Source organism: Hibiscus syriacus, unplaced genomic scaffold (genome assembly GCF_006381635.1).
Source record: "Hibiscus syriacus cultivar Baekdansim isolate YM2019G1 unplaced genomic scaffold, ASM638163v2 tig00113722_pilon, whole genome shotgun sequence".
Lineage (NCBI taxonomy): Eukaryota > Viridiplantae > Streptophyta > Magnoliopsida > Malvales > Malvaceae > Hibiscus > Hibiscus syriacus.
The window spans coordinates 1,837,217-1,856,796 of record NW_024063469.1 but is presented as its reverse complement, the minus strand read 5'-3'; the positions used below and the strand labels follow the sequence as shown (position 1 = coordinate 1,856,796).

The 19,580-nt window shown below is 35.5% G+C and overlaps 1 pseudogene; it reads right to left on the bottom strand.

The window, feature by feature from the left end:
- Window positions 1-15,958: 15,958 nt before the first annotated feature.
- LOC120187142 lies at window positions 15,959-17,213 on the bottom strand (annotated as a pseudogene).
- Between the last annotated feature and the right edge of the window lie 2,367 nt (window positions 17,214-19,580).

The following is a 19,580-nucleotide window of genomic DNA, read 5'->3' as shown; positions in this document are numbered from 1 at the left end:
CAGACTCAATTTGTAGAGTCTGGTGATGGAATAGCACAATTGAGACATTGTCAGAATTGTGGAAGATATCATGGTGGGATATGTAGAATTAAATCTGGAGCTTGTTTCCGATGTGGGGAAATAGGACATTTCATGAGAGATTGTCCATTGAAGGACAGAGAGCTTGCACAATCAGAACAATCTGTTTTGATGTCTCAAAGAGGTAGGGGTAGAGGTAGAGAAAGAAATCAAATAGAATCTTCTACTCAACAGGAGATGCGCTCCACTGCTAGAATATATAATCTTAATGATAATGAAGACTGTGAGGACCCAGAATTATTAGCAGGTATCTTTCGGTTGTATAGTAAATGCGTTACGATATTGGTTGATTTAGGCTAGCATAATTACATTTGAACAGTAAATTGATGAGAGAAGTACTAATTTTAGTTATGAGTTAATTGTAGTAGTTTTATTGATATAAACCCATTAAGGTATAATGTTCAGGTAAATAAGATTTGTGGTTACTTGAGTGGATTAAATAGCGTATGAGAACATGAGAAAATATATGGTTTAGTTATGCTATAAGGAAATCTTGATATTGAGGAATAAATAGAGAAAGATATGAGAATGATAAAGTTTAAAGAATCAAGTAGGATAAGTGTTATAAGTGGTGTTAGATTATTTATAGCATGAGTGAAAGAGATATGTATTGAGTAATTAAAGAGGACTGTATATAAGGATTGCTTCATATTGTTATAAAGTGAAAATTCGAGGACGAATTTTCTTAAGGAGGGGAGAATTGTAACATCCCAAACTAGGGGTTAGTGGCTAAATTGTAAAGTTTAAGAATTTGATGAATTAAGTAGAAGAATGGAATAATTCGATGATTTATTTGGAAATAATTTCTAAAAGTTGTTAGTAATTATTAAAGTAGATGAAGGGCAAAATGGTCATTGAACAAAGATAATATTAAATATTAATAAATGGGTATTATAATATATGAGAGGTATGATTGAAGAGATAAGTTTTAGACTTATCTTCTTCATCTTCATCTTCTCTCAAACGTGAAGAGCCAGCTTGCAAAGGTGAGTTTCTTTGTTAGTTGGTTATTTGCTAAATTTATGGTTGGGTTTTGATCATTAGATAATAACTAAGCTTAAGGAAAGCTTAGGTTATCTTAAGATTGAAAGATAAAGAAGTTATGAAAGATTAAAGAAAATGGGGTTTTAAAGGAAATTTTGGAAAAGAGTTAATAAGAGATTTTTAAGATGGAATTTGACTTGTCATCAAGAAGAATAAGAGATTTATGAAGTTAGAAAAGATTTATAACAAATTTGAAAGTTTAGTAAGATTCTTAATTTTAAGAATCTTGATGAAATATGGAAGATAAATATGATTTATATGGACATAAGTTGGTTTCAATAATGATAGTTGAGTTTAAAGTCATAATAGGGGATTAAAATAGAAGAATTGAATGAAGAATTGATGAATTTCGGGCTTGAAATGCAATTTCTGGACAAGGTGCATCGATGCACATTCATAAGTGCATCGATGCATTCCTTTAAAAGAAATAACATCGAATGCCTTTGATGCATCGATGCATAGCTAATGCATCGATGCATCCTTTTAAAATAAAAACATCGAATGCATTTTATGCACCGATGCACAAGTAGTGCATCGATGCATACCTTCATTGAAAGAGGAAATGGGCTTTTCTCTTAGCCTAAGAAGTGACAGTTTAGAATATATCAATTGGAATATTGATATGAATCTGTGTATTGTTATGTAGAGATAGAAAGTGATCCGTTTCAGGACAATTGAGGAATTAGAATCGAATCAAAGCAAAGCTAAGGTGAGTGCAATTTATTTTGTACTTATTTTATTGAATTAACATTGGCTTGTGATGAGCCAGTGATGGAGTTACTATGGTAAGAAGTAACTTCTAAATTGTTATGTGATTACCATGTATGCATTAATACATAGAAATAGATGGATGCTATGTTATATGATTTATATGCTTAAGTGAAAATGCAACATATGATATATGTTATTTGACATGACATGCATGGTTACATGAAAGAAAGCTATGTGAATACATGTATATGTGAAAGAAGCTATAAGCTTATATGCACATGTGATATACGTGATATGAATTACATGAAATGATTTACATGAATACATGTATATATATAATACATGTGATATGATATGAGATATATGGTTACACATACATTTGATATGTGACAGAAGAGAAAGAACAAGTGATACGAAATGTATAAATAAATGCCCATAGTATATGATACGAGAGCTATAGGTATAGTTGGCATGCCAAGAGTCGAGGGTTTTACCTATGTCTTTCGAGACATATGGACAGTATACCTATGTTCTAAGGAATATATGGACAATTTACCTAGGTTCTTTGGGACCTATGGACAGTTGCCGAGGTTCTTTATGACCTCTGGATAGTTACCGGGGTCTGTGTGACCTCTGGATAGGTCCTTCGGGACATTTATACGAGCTGTGGTGACAGCATTAGTGCACAACCTCAATGTACTCACATACCTCTATTCTCAATAATATACATGGGCAATGAAATTGAAAGACAAATGAAAGTGAAAGTGATAAAAGAAGGTAAGTTGCATGTGTGCATGACCTGATTGTATATTGTTATCATGCCATAGATTCATGCATATTGATATGTAGTGATTCAATTATATGAATGCACATACATGAATTATATGTGTTATATGATGAGTATATGGTAAGTGGAAAGGATTATTGATAGTGTTTGTATATGTATGTCTTTTATTTATATGAAATGATATATGGTTATATTATATGTTTTATATGCCCCACTAAGTCTATGACTTAGCGTGTAAGTGATTTACACGTAGGTACCAAGAACGAGAAGTGAAAGAATAGAAGTGGCAAAGACAGTATCACTACTAAAAGATCATATCAGAAGTATTTGACAAAGTATGTATTTGGTTATGTATAAAGTGTTGGCATGTAATAAGTCATTAAGTACGAGCACTATGATCAAGTCTGTATTTTGTTTTAAATAAAGTTTGAAATTTCCCGGGATTTTTCTTAAGAGTCAAGATTTGAAAAGTCAATGTGACACGTCGGACTCGTATCCGGGTCGGGTACGGGTTGGGGGTGTTACATTGGTTGTCATTCGTCAATTCTCTTTACTATTTGTTTTTAATAAGAATAATTGTTTTTTGCACGTTTTCTCTGTTTTTGTGGCACATCTTTTGATCGTTCTTTTATTTATGTTTTCTTAAGATTGGGTTTAGAGATGTCATGATTGATTAAGATGACGCATACTTGTATCCTATTGATTTTCCATGTTATGGATCCTTGAATTAAAATTGGATGCGCAATTTGCTTTCATGGATAGTTTCTCATGACGCTTGGTTCTGATTTGCGATACTCGGGTGATCTTTCAATAGCATAATCCCATTTTATGGTTCGTTTGTTGATGCAGTCAGATTTGTTCGTATCTATTTTTTGTTCGAGACTTTTAATTTTCATGTATGGTCCTTATTTAATTTAAAGTAACTAGTTTCAATATTTTATGAAAATGTTTGAATTATGTATTGAGTTTACAATTAAACTCTTATTGTAATTTAGATATTTTCATTTTTTTAATAATACTGTAGGCTTCTATTAAAAAAAGATTTTTTTTCTTTTCTAATGTGGGATTAGTATATCTTATCTATTGGAGATATGACATCACATTATTCTTTTAATGACGAGTAACAACAAATGATCAAAACATTGTTTTAAAAAAAATAAAAGAACATAATTTAATGATTGTTGGGGTAATTTACCCTTCTAATAATCGACCAAGTAACCTGTCAAACCAATGCTATATGAGCTAAGCCCAATTTGTCTCCGACTTTGAGTGCTCCAAGATAGATAACGGCATGGGTTTTTTTTGGCCCAATAGCCTGAAAAAAAAATCAGGGAATTAAGACACCTTGACTTTTAATTTGGGATTTACGACACTTGTTACAGTGTAGAGTAAACTAGTCATCTCGAGGTGACGAGTTTCTTGAGATATATTATTTTATTTGAACCGGATGAGTGAGCCCCATGTGGGTCATTAATTTATTGAATTTATCGGGACTCATCACTTCAAGGTGACAAGTCCATTAAAAAATTGTTATTATTATTTTTAAATATTACAAAAAATTAAATTTTAAAATTAAAAAAAAAACTAGTCATTTTGTAGTTGTTGGTCAACAGTAATTTGGGCAACAATCACAAGGGAACTCGTCACACCGAGCTGACGAGTTCCTTCGGATTAAATTTAAAAAATAAATTAATTACAAATTAAATTAATAATTTTATTCAAATAATAGTGTTTACAAATTAATAAAATTTATTTATATTTCCTAAGTTCTTGACGATGTCGAGGAGTGGTTGAGTGATAATGGTGTGGAGCTCGTCGAGTACGCTGGGGTCGTCAGCCTTGATTGTCGTCGTCGTCTTCATCATCTTTATCTTGGGTTGGTTGTTGAAAAAAAGGAGATGTACTTAACACACTCTGAGATCCACCTTCGAAATATGGGGATAGACTTATGGTATTTGACGCCATCATTATCGTTATTGAATCAACTCGGCTACCTTGTTGACCATATATGATATGATCTTATTCACCCTGACATGCATGTTATGTCGAAGATACTTGAGTGTGTTGGATTTCCTCCGATGAAGGTCCAACCCAAGTTGGATGAATCTCGGTTGAGATATGATATGATGTATAGAAACCGAAACTAGCTTGAGATGCATAATAGTAATCTTCAGATGCAGATGTTGAAGTAGAAAAAGAAGATGATTTCTTCGAGTTGGCGAATCTGGCCTTATGTTGTTCTTATTATCTCCTCTGTTTCGGTATCGTAAGATATGGCTTCCCAATATTTTCGTAATTTCGGAGATAAGGAAAATGGTCGAAATCTAGGTCCATTAGCGTAATCTCGTAACGCATGGGGACTAATAATTGACACTGATTCCACTTCTCAATGTAGAAAACGTGCTTCATCGGCCAATTATCATTATGTTTCCCACACAAACCAATTTTATGGAGGCCGTCCATATCTCATATTTGCGTAGAAATCGGTTGATGAGACGCAAACTGTCGCAACACTCTATTAGCGGCGTGAATATCAACAATTGGAAAATGTAATATAAGCATCATGACACACCATAAATCAAAACCCTAAAAAATCTCAGTGGCAATAACAAGTAGATCTCATTGTTGTAATACGGAAGCTAACAAAATTGTACATATTAATTATAAAAGGTAGTATATATAAAGTTAAACAATTTCAAAAAAATAAACTAAGAATTAATATTTACCGCATGTCAACCGGCAATGACAATCCTTATCCGTATATCATTTTTTGTCGCACCCGACAACTTTGTCTCCATTATTTTATTGCGCCATCTAAAAAATAAAAAAATGATTAAAAACATAATAAAAATATATTAAAAAGGCAAAGTTGAAAATTTACCTTGTAGCCAGAGGAAACTCGATCAGGCTGTCATAATTAGCGTAATAAATAGCAACCGATACCAAACCCAAGATTGTAGCAATATTAGACAACCTGCTACATCAGCTTTTCGACCCTGTTAGACAATTACAGTCATGCAAATCTCCTGGTACAAAAAAGCTAAAATCGTCGAGCACCAACTGGTATTACAACACTCATGGAAATCATTTAATATGGGCAGATAGTGAGTGTGCACCAAATTACCGGATTTATCTGGTAATAACATCCCTCTAATCAGTTGGAGAAGATATGCTCTGGGTGCAAAAATAAATTCCTCCTTGGTAGATTCATTCGTCACTTGAAATTCGGATTCCAACCATGTCATTCGTATTCGATAGTCGTCCATGATCTTGGATGGTAGTTATCTTCCCAAAACTTCGTGGACCAAAGCGATGGGGTTGTAATCGTTCCGCCTGACGACAACGACACCATTGACAGGAACACCGAGTTGGTAAGCGACGTATTCCAAAGTAATCATCGCTTCACTACTCAGGAAATGGAAAGTGTGCATCTCGAGCCTTTAACGTTCAATCAAAGTCGAAATCAACATCGGATACACCTTAAAGCCATGTAAGAATAAGGCTGATTATAGATCGAATTGCTGAAGATATATCATCATCCGCTTATGTGGATCTCTCGATGTCATCTCATGCTGACGAATGCACTGTTCTTCTTCCGGACGGAGTTCGACGGACAAAATATGAACATCATCGAGGCGTAACATGTAACATTGAGAAGTCATTTTTCAAGTTTTCTTTAAGAAATTCGAAATTTGCTAGGAGTGTGAAAACCCTAAACCTAATAACCCCTATTTATAGCCCTAACTCCACCGACCATCTTCAAAAAGTCAAGGGGGAACTCATCACCTTAGTGTGACGAGTTCCATTGTGATCGTTGCTTAAGTGACTGTTAACCAACGGCTACAAAACGACTAGTTTTTTTTTTTTAATTTGAAGGAACTCCTCACCTCAAGGTGACGAGTTACCGTATATTAATTTTTTTAATTTTAAAATTTAAATTTTATCAATTAATTTTTTAATTTATATTTAATATTCTGAAAATTTATTATTTTTTAAATCAAAATAAATTTTATATTTATTTTAAATTACCGTTGGCCTTACCGTATTTTAAGTCAATTAAATTTTTTAAATTACTTTTATATTTAATATTCTGAAAATTTATTATTTTTTAATCAAAATAAATTTTATCAATTTATTTTTTAACTAACATTAACCTCTAAATATATCACGTGACATTATTAAGAATTTATCAATAACACATGATAGAAATATAATATATCATAGCCCATTAATAACTTAATTATTATCATGCTTAGCTAAACTTTTGTCATGCTTAGCTAAACTTTTCATAAGCCGAAAGCTGTCACGATGACTCAATTCCATCGGGAGAATTGAAACAGACCCTTAATATCTTCGGAATATCTCTCTCAATCTCTGCGCTTATTTTTCAAAATCAAAACAGTTTTCAAAATCAAAGATTGACTTTGGTCAAGAGATTGTTGCGATTAAATGTGTGGGAGGAAGATTCGGCTTATAGAAAGCAATTCGACTTCCTGGGAACACACTTGGCGAGATAGCTTCGCCAAGAGGGAATTGAGATCGGAATTGACGCTTATTGAAGCAACAATCCGAGTCGGACGCCATGAACTTAAACGGTAATTGATCTACAACAATTGATGCTGTTAGAATCAATTACTGAAGCCGGAATCAAAGATTGCCTTGGGTATTCGGTATACAAGATAGAGTCACGGGGATAGCCCTTGTAGACAAAGTAACCGACGTGAATCCCGAAGAGAAAACCTTATTCGATGATCATAAGGAAATTGAGTCAAAGCGAAGCTTGAGGCTACTTTTACCGTATTTATTCACAAACTTTATTCTCTTATTTTTTTATTTAAATTGCTTTTATTTATTTTTACCATTTTAATTTCATTTTACCAACCCCCATTTTACTATTTTTCACATGGTTAAAATCATTCAAATATTAATTTGTGATTTTCTAAGTCCCTGTGGATTCGACCCTTACTTCTCTTTACTACGAATTTCCTTATTTATTATCCAAGAAGAAGGAATTTTATTTGACATCGAAAACGACAGTTGTCAAATTGGCGTCGTTGCCGGGGACTTCGCCAAAGTTACTAATTTTTGTTTGCTTTTGATTTATGACCAGGTCTAGTCCGGGAGCATTAGTGGAGTACGACCCGGAGATTGAAGCCAAAGCTAGGAGACTCCACGCACAGAAGCTTCAGGAAAGAAGAAGACAACAAACAAATCCAAAAGAAGAATCGAATTCAGGTAATATAAATTCGATGGCTGATCTTACTATCCGGGAGTTAGCCGCGACTCCTACTGAGCAAGGGCCTATGTGCATTGATTTTCCCCAAGGCGAAACTCCATACCAGTTGAAAATCGGCCTTATTCATCTCCTCGCTACATTCCGCGGATTGCCAAACGAGGATCCACACAAACATCTCAAGGAATTTCATATGGTCTGCTTCAGCATGAAACCACAGGGAGTAACCGAGGACCAAATAAAACTTAGAGCTTTTCCTTTTTCATTAGCCGATTCGGCTAAGGAGTGGTTATTTTATCTTTCTCCTAATTCTGTTACTACATGGGCTCAAATGACTCATCTTTTTCTTGACATGTTTTTTCCTACGGTAAAAGTAAGTGAACTACGAAGGAGAATACTTGGAATCAAGCAACTTGATGGAGAGTCACTTTACGACTACTTGAAGCAGTTTAAGAAGTTATGTTCTAGTTGCCCACAATATGGGTTAACCGAACAAACACTCTTTCAATACTTTTATGAAGGATTATCTCCCCTAAATAATGAAAATGATCGATGCTGCCAGTGATGGAGCCTTGGTGAATATGACTTCTATTGAGGCTAGAGACTTAATATCGACGATGGCCGCAAATTCCCAACAATTTCGCACAAACAATGAACCTTCTCGAAGGGTTTATGAGATAAGTTCATATTCCTTAGAAAATAAAATAGACAAGTTAACTGAAGACGTAAACTCTCTTGTTGCAGGAAAGACAGGACAAAATTGATCATGTGGAATATGCGCATTACCTGATCATCCAAGAGACGGTTTTCCACTGATTCAAGATGACGCAGCAACTCAAGTCAACGCAGTCAGAAACTTTTCGGGATCTCCCCAAAGAGCTTATAACCCTTACGGTAATACATACAACCAAGGATGGAGGGATCATCCGAACTTCAGTTACGCTCAGAACCCGAGACCAAACCAAGGCTATCAAGCGAGACCTCCACCATCACAACAACCGTAGAAGTCATCATTAGAATCGATTGTCGAGAGGTTAGCACTTTTCCAGGAAAAATTCCAGACTCGAACTGAATCACACTTCCAAGAGATGGACATACAGATAAGCCAACTAGCTCAAACCATAAGCCGCTTGGAATCACAAGGTAAACTTCTGTCTCAAACTGAAGTAAACTCGAGGGAGAATGTCAGCGCCATAACTTTTCGGAGTGGTACAGTAGTGGCACCACATGTTCTATCAAATGAAGTGACCCAGAAAGAGAAGAAGACTGATGATTCAAGGTCCTAGGAAGAGAATAACGAAGAAAAAATAGACGACCCAACGCCATCTCTCTATGACGTGTCACCGCCTTTTCCATCGAGGTTAGTCAAAAGGGATTAAAAAACTGAGGAAAAAGAAATATTAGACGTAATTCGGAAGGTGGAAGTTAACATACCTCTCCTCGAGGTTATCCGGAAGGTTCCAAGGTATGCCCGGTTTTTGAAAAATCTCTGTACGACCAAAAGAAAGCTTATCGGGGTCGAGAAAGTAAATTTAGGAGAAAACGTCTCAGCAGTGTTCCAACGAAAGTTACCACCCAAACTAAAGGACCAAGGTATGTTCGCAATCCCTTGTAAAATTGGAAAAGTTGAGATAAAACGAGCAATGTGTGATCTTGGTGCATCAATTAATGTAATGCCTCTATCTGTTTTTAAAATTGTTACTAACGATCCTTTAAAGGATACAAAGATTTCGATACAGCTTGCCGACAGGTCGATGATCTATCCAGAAGGACTTTTAGAGAATGTATTGGTGGAGGTAAACGACTTGATATTTCCCGCAGATTTTTACATAATCAACATGGAGAATGATCGCACGAGCACATCATCTGATATCCTTTTGGGGCGCCCTTTCCTAAGCACTACAAATACAAAAATTAACGTGAGGAGTGGAATTTTAACTATGGAATTCGACGGTGAGGTCGTTAAATTTGACGTATATAATGCAATGCGATATCCTGATAAACTGGAAAGTTTAAATTCTGTCGATTTAGTTGATCCTTTGGCTGATGAATTTTTAAGGACTAATTTTTCCTTTGATATATGCAGGGAGCTAGAGGATCATGATGAAAACATGAGTTCCGACCATATCGAGTTGAATTTGATTTCTTCTAAGCCTAAAGTCTTACCTTCTGTTTTGCAGGCACCCAAAGTTGAACTGAAACCGTTGCCTGATCATTTGAAATACGCCTTCCTCGGAGCAAATAACATTCTGCCAGTAATCATATCAAGAAAGTTATTAGAAGAGGAGGAAGGAGATTTAATCACTGTTTTACGCCAATACAAAGAGGCTATAGGATGGACCATCGCTGATATAAAAGGGTTGAGTCCATCTACTTGTATGTATAAAATTAAAATTGAAGAATGCGCAAAACCAACACGTGAAGGTCAACGTCGGCTAAATCCACCAATGATGGAAGTGGTAAAAAAAAGAGATACAAAAACTCCTAGATACATATATTATATATCCAATTTCAGATAGCAAATGGGTAAGTCCGATACATGTAGTTTCTAAAAAAACAGGAGTTATTGTGATAGAAAATTCTAAAGGAGAACTTGTACCAACACGAGTTCAGAATGGATGAAGAGTCTACATCGGTTACAGGAAGTTGAATTCTTTAACTCGAAAAGACCATTTTCCTCTTCCGTTCATAGATCAAATGATAGAAAGATTAGTCGATAAATCTCACTATTGTTGTCTTCAACTTACCGACGTATGCCTTTCGGACTCTGCAATGCACCTACCATATTCCAAAGGTGTATGATTAGTATTTTTTTCTGATTTTATTGAGAAAGGTATTGAAGTCTTCATGGACGACTTCACTATTTACGGTAATTCATTCGATCAGTGTCTACTAAACTTGAAAAATGTATTACGTCGGTGCCTAGAATTTAACCTTGTTCTGAATTATGAAAAGTGTCACTTTATGGTTGATAAAGGTTTAATTCTAGGACATATTGTTTCATATAAAGGAATTGCGGTAGATAAGGTGAAAATCGATATAATACGTTCACTTCCTTACCCCATTACGGTGAGGGAAATTTGCAATTTCCTTGGTCATGCAGGTTTTTACCGTGTATTCATTAAGGATTTCTCTAAGGTGGCGCAACCATTATGCGAGCTATTATAGAAGGATAAAGCCTTCAATTTCGACCAACAATGCCAAGAATCATTCGACGTGCTAAAAGAGAAGTTGGTATCGGCACCCATAGTCTAACCACCAAATTGGGTTTTCCCCTTCGAAGTAATGTGTGATGCTTCGGATGGAAGTGTTGGGGCTGTGCTCAGACAAAAGATCGGGAAAGAACCTCACGTTATCAGTTATGCATCCCGTACATTGGATTCTGCAAAACGGAATTATTCTACAACCAAAAAAGAATTATTTGCTATTATTTTTGCATTAGATAAATTTAGATCATATCTTCTTGGCACTAAAGTTGTCATTTTCTCTGATCATGCAGCCTTGAAGTACTTACTCAGCAAAAAAGAGGCGAAACCACTACTAATTCGTTGGATCTTACTCCTCCATGAGTTTGATTTGGAAATCAAGGACAAGAAATGATATGAGAACTTAGTGGCCGATCACTTAAGTTGACTTCCAATCACTACAGTAGATCCTCCCATTCGTGAAGAATTCCCGGAGGAAAGCTTGATGATGGCGCAAACATCAATACCTTGGTTTGCAGATATAATCAATTACTTAGCTACAGGTAAATTGCCATCTGATTTAACGATAGCTGAAATAAACCGTAATAAAAGAGAATCTCGTTTCTTCATTTAGGATGATCCGTATCTTTGGAAGCACTGTTCAGACCAGGTAATTAGACGATGTGTTCTTGAAAGCGATGTAAGCTTAATTTTAAATTTTTATCATTCTTATTCATATGGTGGACACTTTGGATCGAAGCGGACCGCCCATAAAATTTTCGAATGCGGATTCTTTTGGCCTCATATTTTCCGTGATGCTTATTTGTTTTGAAAATCTTGTGATAATTGTCAAAATACAGGTAATTTGAGTCGAAGAAACAAAATGCCCCTTAATCCTATACACATATGTTAAATATTTGATGTTTATAGACTTGATTATATGGGTCCATTTGTTTCTTCTTTTGGCAATTATTATAAAATCCTTGCGGTTGATTATGTTTCGAAGTGGGTAGAAGCTAAAGCCACTCGAAATAATGATGCAAAAACTACTGTTCAATTTCTAAAGAATTGTATTTTTTCCAAGTTTGGTACACCAAGAGCGATAATAAGCGATCGCGACACACACTTCATCAACTGAGTAATTGTTGTATTTATGAAAAATCATGGAGTGAATCACAGGATTGCTACAGCTTATCATCTGCAAACGAACAAACAAACAGAAGTTTCAAACCGTGAAGTAAAAACGATTCTTGAGAAAATAGTTAAGCCGAATAGCAAGGATTGGAGCTTGAAATTAATTGACGCTTTGTGGGCTTATCAAACCGCATATAAAGGACCTATCGGCATGTCGCCATATCGCCTTGTGTTTGGTAAGCCGTGCCATTTACCTGTAAAGCTAGAACACAAGGCATATTGGGCCGTAAAACAGTGCAATATGGAGTTAGAAGTGGTTGGCGAAATACAGAAGTTACATATACAGGAGCTTGAGGAAATCCATAGAGATGCTTACGACAACGCCAAAATATATAAGGACAAAACAAAAGAATTTCATGATCGAAAAATTGTTTCTAAATCTTTTCTATCAGGCAAAAAGTTCTTTTTAATTCAAAATTAAAACTTTTTGCAAGAAAACTTCGATCAAAATGGAGCGGACCTTATACGGTAACTGAAATATTCACTCATGGCGCAGTCGAAATTGAAAACAATTCGGGCACTCGATTTAAAGTAAATGGACACAGGCTTAAACCGTATTATGCGAATAGCGAAGTTTGCTTAATTGAAGATCTCAACTTGGAAGAACCTGAAATCTGATTCAGGTCATCGAGCTAACGAAGTTAAACAAAAGCGCTTCATGGGAGGTAACCCATTGCTTTCGATTCTGCTATATTTTTATTTTTATTTTAATTTTTATTTTTATTTTTATTTTTATTTTTATTGTTTTTATTTTTAATTTTAGTTTTTGTTTCGACAAGCATGTTTAATTTAATTTTTATTTTTATTTCACAGGAAACAATTTTTTTTATTCAAACTTGAACGACGAAGATTTACGAAATTATGATTCGAACAATGCTAATTTTTGTAGACTACTGAGTAGTGAACAATCGAACAAAGCAGAAAAAATAATGTCCCAACCGTGCACACCATTTCATTAAATGACGCATGTTAGCACACTCATATGGAGACCGGCGCACGTTAGCAAAACCGACATGAAATCCGGGGCGTACTCTATCCCTTTTCTTGCACTTTAGTTTTACGTTTTGAGGCAAAACGCTTTAAGTGAGGGGGAGTAGAGTGTAGGACTGAATTTCACCTTATTTATCTTTATGTTTCGATGCTAATATGTGTTGGTTGGATTTGTCGAGAACCTCATTGATTGTCTTTGTCTTGTTGAATATTTTTTTGGAATGTTATGCTTGTTTGGGAACACATAATTGTTTAGGTTAGGATGTTCTTAATAGCGAATAACATGAATTGTGATAAGTTGGTGCTTTTGTGATATTCCATGCCTTTGTTGGTTGAAATGTGATTAGCTCAATGCATGAAACAATCTGGTGAGATTTGAGCCTTTACGAGCATATCATTTTCGCTCGCATTTTGTTTGATTGAGTGTGTCGAATTTGGCATTGATATTCTAGAACCTGCATGTTGAATACTGTCGAGATTACATATGAACATGATGCTTAAAAATGATTTGGGCACCTTAGGATTAATCATCCTATTTCCCCACTAAATAGCCTACCCATGCATTTTCCCCTTATTTAAACACTTTTGAGCCTATTCTCGCTTATTTATTTTCACCACATTTATAAACCCGAGCCTTTTTATTTTATCCATCTTTTCTACCTTTTTCAGGGCAAGTGAATAATTTTACCATTGTATGCTCCATTGAAAAAAAATGTTGAATGCGAAAAAAATAGCAGTTCGGAAAGAAAATGTTGTTCGAAAAAAGAGAGAGAAAAAAAGACGTGAAAAAAATGGAAAACAAAACAACAAAAGTGTGAAAAAATCAAATGCATTTTTTTGTTTGACAATTAGTCTTTTATTCTTGGTGTGCTTAATGTTTTAATGGAGTTGAGATTATCATTTGTTAGTTCCTTGCCTTGAATATTTAGCCATATATTTTGCTTTTTCCCCCACCTTTACCTAAGCCCCGTTACAACCAATAAAAGACCCTTTGATTTATGTGTCTTGTTCTTATTAGTAGTGGAGATTTGATTTGCTTGCAGGCTTATGGTAATATCGTGTCAATTCTGACATTGAGCATTTCTTTACCCCAAACACATTGAGTGATTTGAGTGAATCCCGGTAAGGTATTGAGTTATAAGCATTAAGATTGATGAATGAATGGATATCGCAATTGCACTTGACTTGTTCTAATTAGTGATGTTTAATTGATTGATGTATTGACTTGAATATTTCTTGTGGTCTCTACCTTGCATTCCTTGAATGTGAAACTTGACAAAGAACGATAAATTGTGTTTTTGACTAATTTGATTAATCATACTTGAGGACAAGCATGAGATAAGTGAGGGGGAATTTGATGAGTGTTCAAAATCGTCAATCTTTGCTCATTATTTCTTTGGTTTTATGGAATTATTGCTGCTAAATTGGTCGTGTTATGTTTGTTTTCGTGCAGGTCCTTACTTTCCAGAATTAGTGACAAAACGGGTGCATTCTGCATTTTTTTATTATTTCGTCACGACTGGAGACATGGGCACGACTCTGGACACGACACTGTCTGACGTGGTAGTTTCTAGAAGGTCCAGTCAGCGATGGTTTCTAGAAGACTTCCTCCGCACGCCTTCTGGAAGATGGACGAGCAGAGATGCATTAGGAGACTAGTTTAAGTTTTAATTTAAATTTGAAAAACAATTATCTTAGGATTATTTTATTTATTTCCTTTGTTTATCCCTTAGGCTTTGAGAGGCTATAAATACCCACTTGGGGTAAGCCTAAACTCATCATTCAGATTACAATATTCTTTTCTCTCTAGTTTTTATAAAAGTTTTCTCTTTTTACTTGTCAAGTTCTTTTCATTTTTCTTTTATTTTTCAAGTTTTGTTTTCAAAATGCTAAGTATGTATGATTTTTTTCATGCTTAGCTAACCTTTTCATAAGCCGAGAGCTGTAGCGATGACTTAATTCCATCGGGAGAATTGAAACAGGCCCTTAATATCTTCGGAATATCTCTCTCAATCTCTACGCTTATTTTTCAAAATCAAAACAGTTTTCAAAATCATAGATTGACTTTGGTCAAGAGGTTGTTGCGATTAAATGTGTGGGAGGAAGATTCGACTTATAGAAAGCAATTCGACTTCCTGGGAACACACTTGGCGAGATAGCTTCGCCAAAAGGGAATTGAGATCGAAATTGACGATTATTGAAGCAACAATCCGAGTTGGACGCCATGAACTTAAACGATAATTGATCTACGACAATTGATGTTGTTAGAATCAATTACCGAAGCCGGAATCAAAGATTGCCTTGGGTATTCGGTATACAAGATAGAGTCACGGGGATAGCCCTTGTAGACAAAGTAACCGACGTGAATCCCGAAGAGAAAACCTTATTCGAAGATCATAAGGAAATTGAGTCAAAGCGAAGCTTGAGGCTACTTTTACTGTATTTATTCACAAACTTATTCTCTTATTTTTTATTTAAATTGCTTTTTATTTATTTTTACCATTTTAATTTCATTTTACCAAACCTCCCATTTTACTATTTTCACCTGGTTAAAACCATTCAAACATTAATTTGTGATTTTCTAAGTCCTTGTGGATTCGACCCTTACTTCTTTTTACTACGAATTTCCTTATTTATTATTCGAGAAGAAGGAATTTTATTTGACATCGAAACGACAGTTGCCACCTTTAAGTTCAAGTTGTTTATTTCCCGATTTCCCCAAAACAGCAGCAACAACCTCCAACCAATTCTTGACGACTGAATTCTTTACAACACCACCATTTTTCTTGTTGCTATCCTCCTCGTTCGTGGTCTTTTGATTGGCATTGTCTTCCAGAACCTTGTTGACTGTATTTCTGAAAACATCTAATGGTCCCATCCTGTTGTCTTGGTCTGTCGCTAAACTACTTGGCGCCTGCTGCTTCTTGGCCTCGGGTGGCAGCTATTTGTTACTACTGTTGCGCATTCCCCTTGATCCCCACGCTATCCTTAGCTTTTTAAGTTGCTTGAATTTAACCAGAGACTCCTCTGCATCATTAATATTGAAGTTCGTCGTGTTGACATTAATGCTTAGTTTTCTCAGTTTCTCTAACTTTGATAAGTCGCCGAGAGTGCATGAGTTTTTGGTATCCACAATCACAAAACCTTTAAGCACTTCAAGTTTCTTGAGTTCACTCAACTTCCTGGGCACCTAATCAAGCAGATAACACTTATATAAATCCAAATAAATCAGCTCCTGGAGTAACCCTATCTTGTCTGGTAATCTCTCCAGGTTGTGACATGCTCTAAGATCTAAGATCTTTAAGTTTTCAAGCTACTCAACAGCGTCGAGAATCTTTGGGATACCCGAAACACCTTGAAGACTAAGAAGTCTTAGATTCTTCATCTTTTTCAACGCTTTTAAGAAGTCGATGTCTTCGACCTCGATATGACGAGGCCGCCCTGCCGTGGTTTCCCATTTGCCCATGTAAAGAACTTTGAGGGTCGTCATCTTGGCCAACCACTCCTTAGGTAAACCTAAAAATTGCTTGCTTAAATTAAACAACGTCTACAATTTGTCAAATTGCCGACTAGCCTTCTTTAATGTTTCCTTATCAGGAAAATTGAACAACATCTGTAGCTTTACTAGATCTACATGTAGCTTTTCTTGCTCCTTCTACTCTTTAGGTTTTTCTGATTCTTCATCCTTGTCACTTCCTTTAAGATACTTAGAGAACCAAAGAGCAACGGCTACTTCAGACCTCACCATACATGTCTTGTTAAAGGCTGAAAAATCCATGGTGGGTTTTCCCTCTTGGTCATATTTGAAGAAGCCAGCCTCCTCGGTGAAACTGATCAAGCACGAACGAACAATCGAGTCCATCTTGTAGCTTCTGGGCTCTAATATGTTTTTCTTCAAAACCGGCTGGATAAGTCCCTTCTCCTCGTAAATCTTGAGAGTTTCATTTACAATGTCCTTCTCATCCCATTCCCTGTTTTCTTGTGGTGGCATTAAATTTTCCCCAACCCACCAAAATCTCATAAACCTCTTCTTTACCTCTGATTTTTTTGGGAAAATTGTGAAACACAACAAGCAGAGTTTAAGCCTTTCATCTTCAAGGCTTATATATTTTCCCTAATTTCTAGGAAATAATAGTTTTCTTCAAAAAGCTTTTCCCCGTATAAGTGAGGCAGGTCCCCAGTATCTCCGGTTGCAACGGTAGTCTGCAAGCCCCGAATACCTTCGGAATTTAATCCGACCACCTGATGCAGCGACGAGATAAGGATCTTAACTCTGGTGATGTTGTTTCTCAGCACACGTAGATTGTGCTGAACCAGTTTGGTAATTCCTTTTTCTTCAGATCAGTCACGATGTCCTTGACATTGTCTTCAAGAGTTTTGAGTGGGTCGATTAGATCCTTCTCGAACTTCTCCAGTTTATGGAATGAACGATACATATAATCGAGTTCTTTGAACAATTTTCCCAGATCATGTAGCGCGTTCGTCTTCTTGTATACACCATCGTTTTTCGCATCTTTCCCCTTGTCGCTCTCGATTTTTTTGGTCCCCTGACTTCAGCCCCTTTCGCCGCCGGTAAAGCCACCTTGGGGGCTTTGAGTCTGGTTATTTGCTGCAGTGGTGGTTTACTGAGGTGGATCCGCTTTATTTGCATATTCTTCAGTAAGGTTGCGCAACTTTGATATGCGGTCGATTATACCTTGAATGTGTGAGTTTGAGAGAGTTGTTTTATCTGGATCGGAAGGCATGGCTAAGGCGATATTTGCTCGACGTGGTGAGAGTGGACAACCATAGAATAGAAGCTAAAGGCTCAGAAGAAGGAAAACAATAGAGACTTCCTTTAGAGGCCAACAAAGAGATAACAAAGAACTACCCGTCTTCCTCCGCCTCGCACATGTTTTATTATTATTATTATTATTATTATTATATAGGAAAAATTACATTGTTCACCATTGAATTTTACTTTCTTTCTTATTTAACTCACTGTACTTTTAATTTTTCTAATTTGCTCAATGAACATTACAGATTGAATCATTTTGCTCAATTCGCTGTTAACTTTTTAACGGTGTTATGACATGGAACAAGCATCAAAATGACGTCGTTTAAAAAAAAAACTCAAATACACCAAAATGACGTCGTCTGAGTCCTTTTTTTTCCCCTATTTTCTCTCTACTTTGCAAATAAGGTGATTGGTTGCCGCCGTCGGCCACCATATCATTTTTTATTTCGGCCACTGTCTACCATTGTTTATTGTGTTCGTTCGATATCTGAATCTAGTGGTTGTTTCACCAGAAAATATACCAAAATCCGTGAATCTTGATTGAAACGATTCGGTTTCCTCACTTTCAATCTCTAATTCATGGACTTGGGAGCAAGTTCTGACAAAATAGAGGTTGGATTCGGACTCAAGGTGTCGAGATGAAATGACCCATGAAATTTGGAACCGAACGACCACCATCTACGACGGTCGACGGTGGCATCCGACCACCTTCTGTTTTTATTTTATAGTTGGGTGAGCAAATTAAGAGAAAGAGTAATGTTCAATGAGGAACAATGTAATTTACCCTTTATATTTTCAACTATTTTATATTAAATAATAAAAAAATACACATCATCACAACATTAGATAGATAACATTGGAGTGGGCATAATGATTCGATCTGTAAATTTCAGTGAGCAAATTAAAAAAATTAAAAATATGGTGAGTAAAATAAGAGAAATAATAAAATTAAGTGAGGAATATTGTAATTTACCCTATTATATATTTTAAGTTAAATCATATATTTAGTGCTCATCTATTTTCATGGTTCCACTTTAACTATTTAACCAATTTTAAAAGAAATTATGTTTAATATCACATTTTTATTTTATTTTTGTTCATTAAAAGATAAATAAAATTATTATTATAATTTTTATTTTTCAATGATGATATGATCTTATTTTATAATGATATGTTAGTATCATTGTTAATTTTTTATGATAATCAAATGAATTAAAATATAATGTTATGTACAATTTCAAAAAACATATAAAATTAGATGACCCTATTCCCATATGTAATGGGGTGAGGGGGAGGTAAGGTAGTAGGCTGCCCCCAACGCCAGGTTAAGAACAACTTCCGTGGAAGACCTCCGACAATCAAAATTATGAATTGCCCATCGTTTGACTTGATCCCACGACCACAAGGTTAAGAGCCTTAATTTACCCAAAAATTAATTTTAAAGAGTAGATGGTGGTGGACGAGGGTCATAGAAGTCTAGTTAATGCCCTTTAATTATTGGTTGAAAAACAAAAAAGAAGGGACCTTGTCCAATACTTAATATTGTAATAAAGACTACTTTAGGGTGTGTTTGGATGGGGA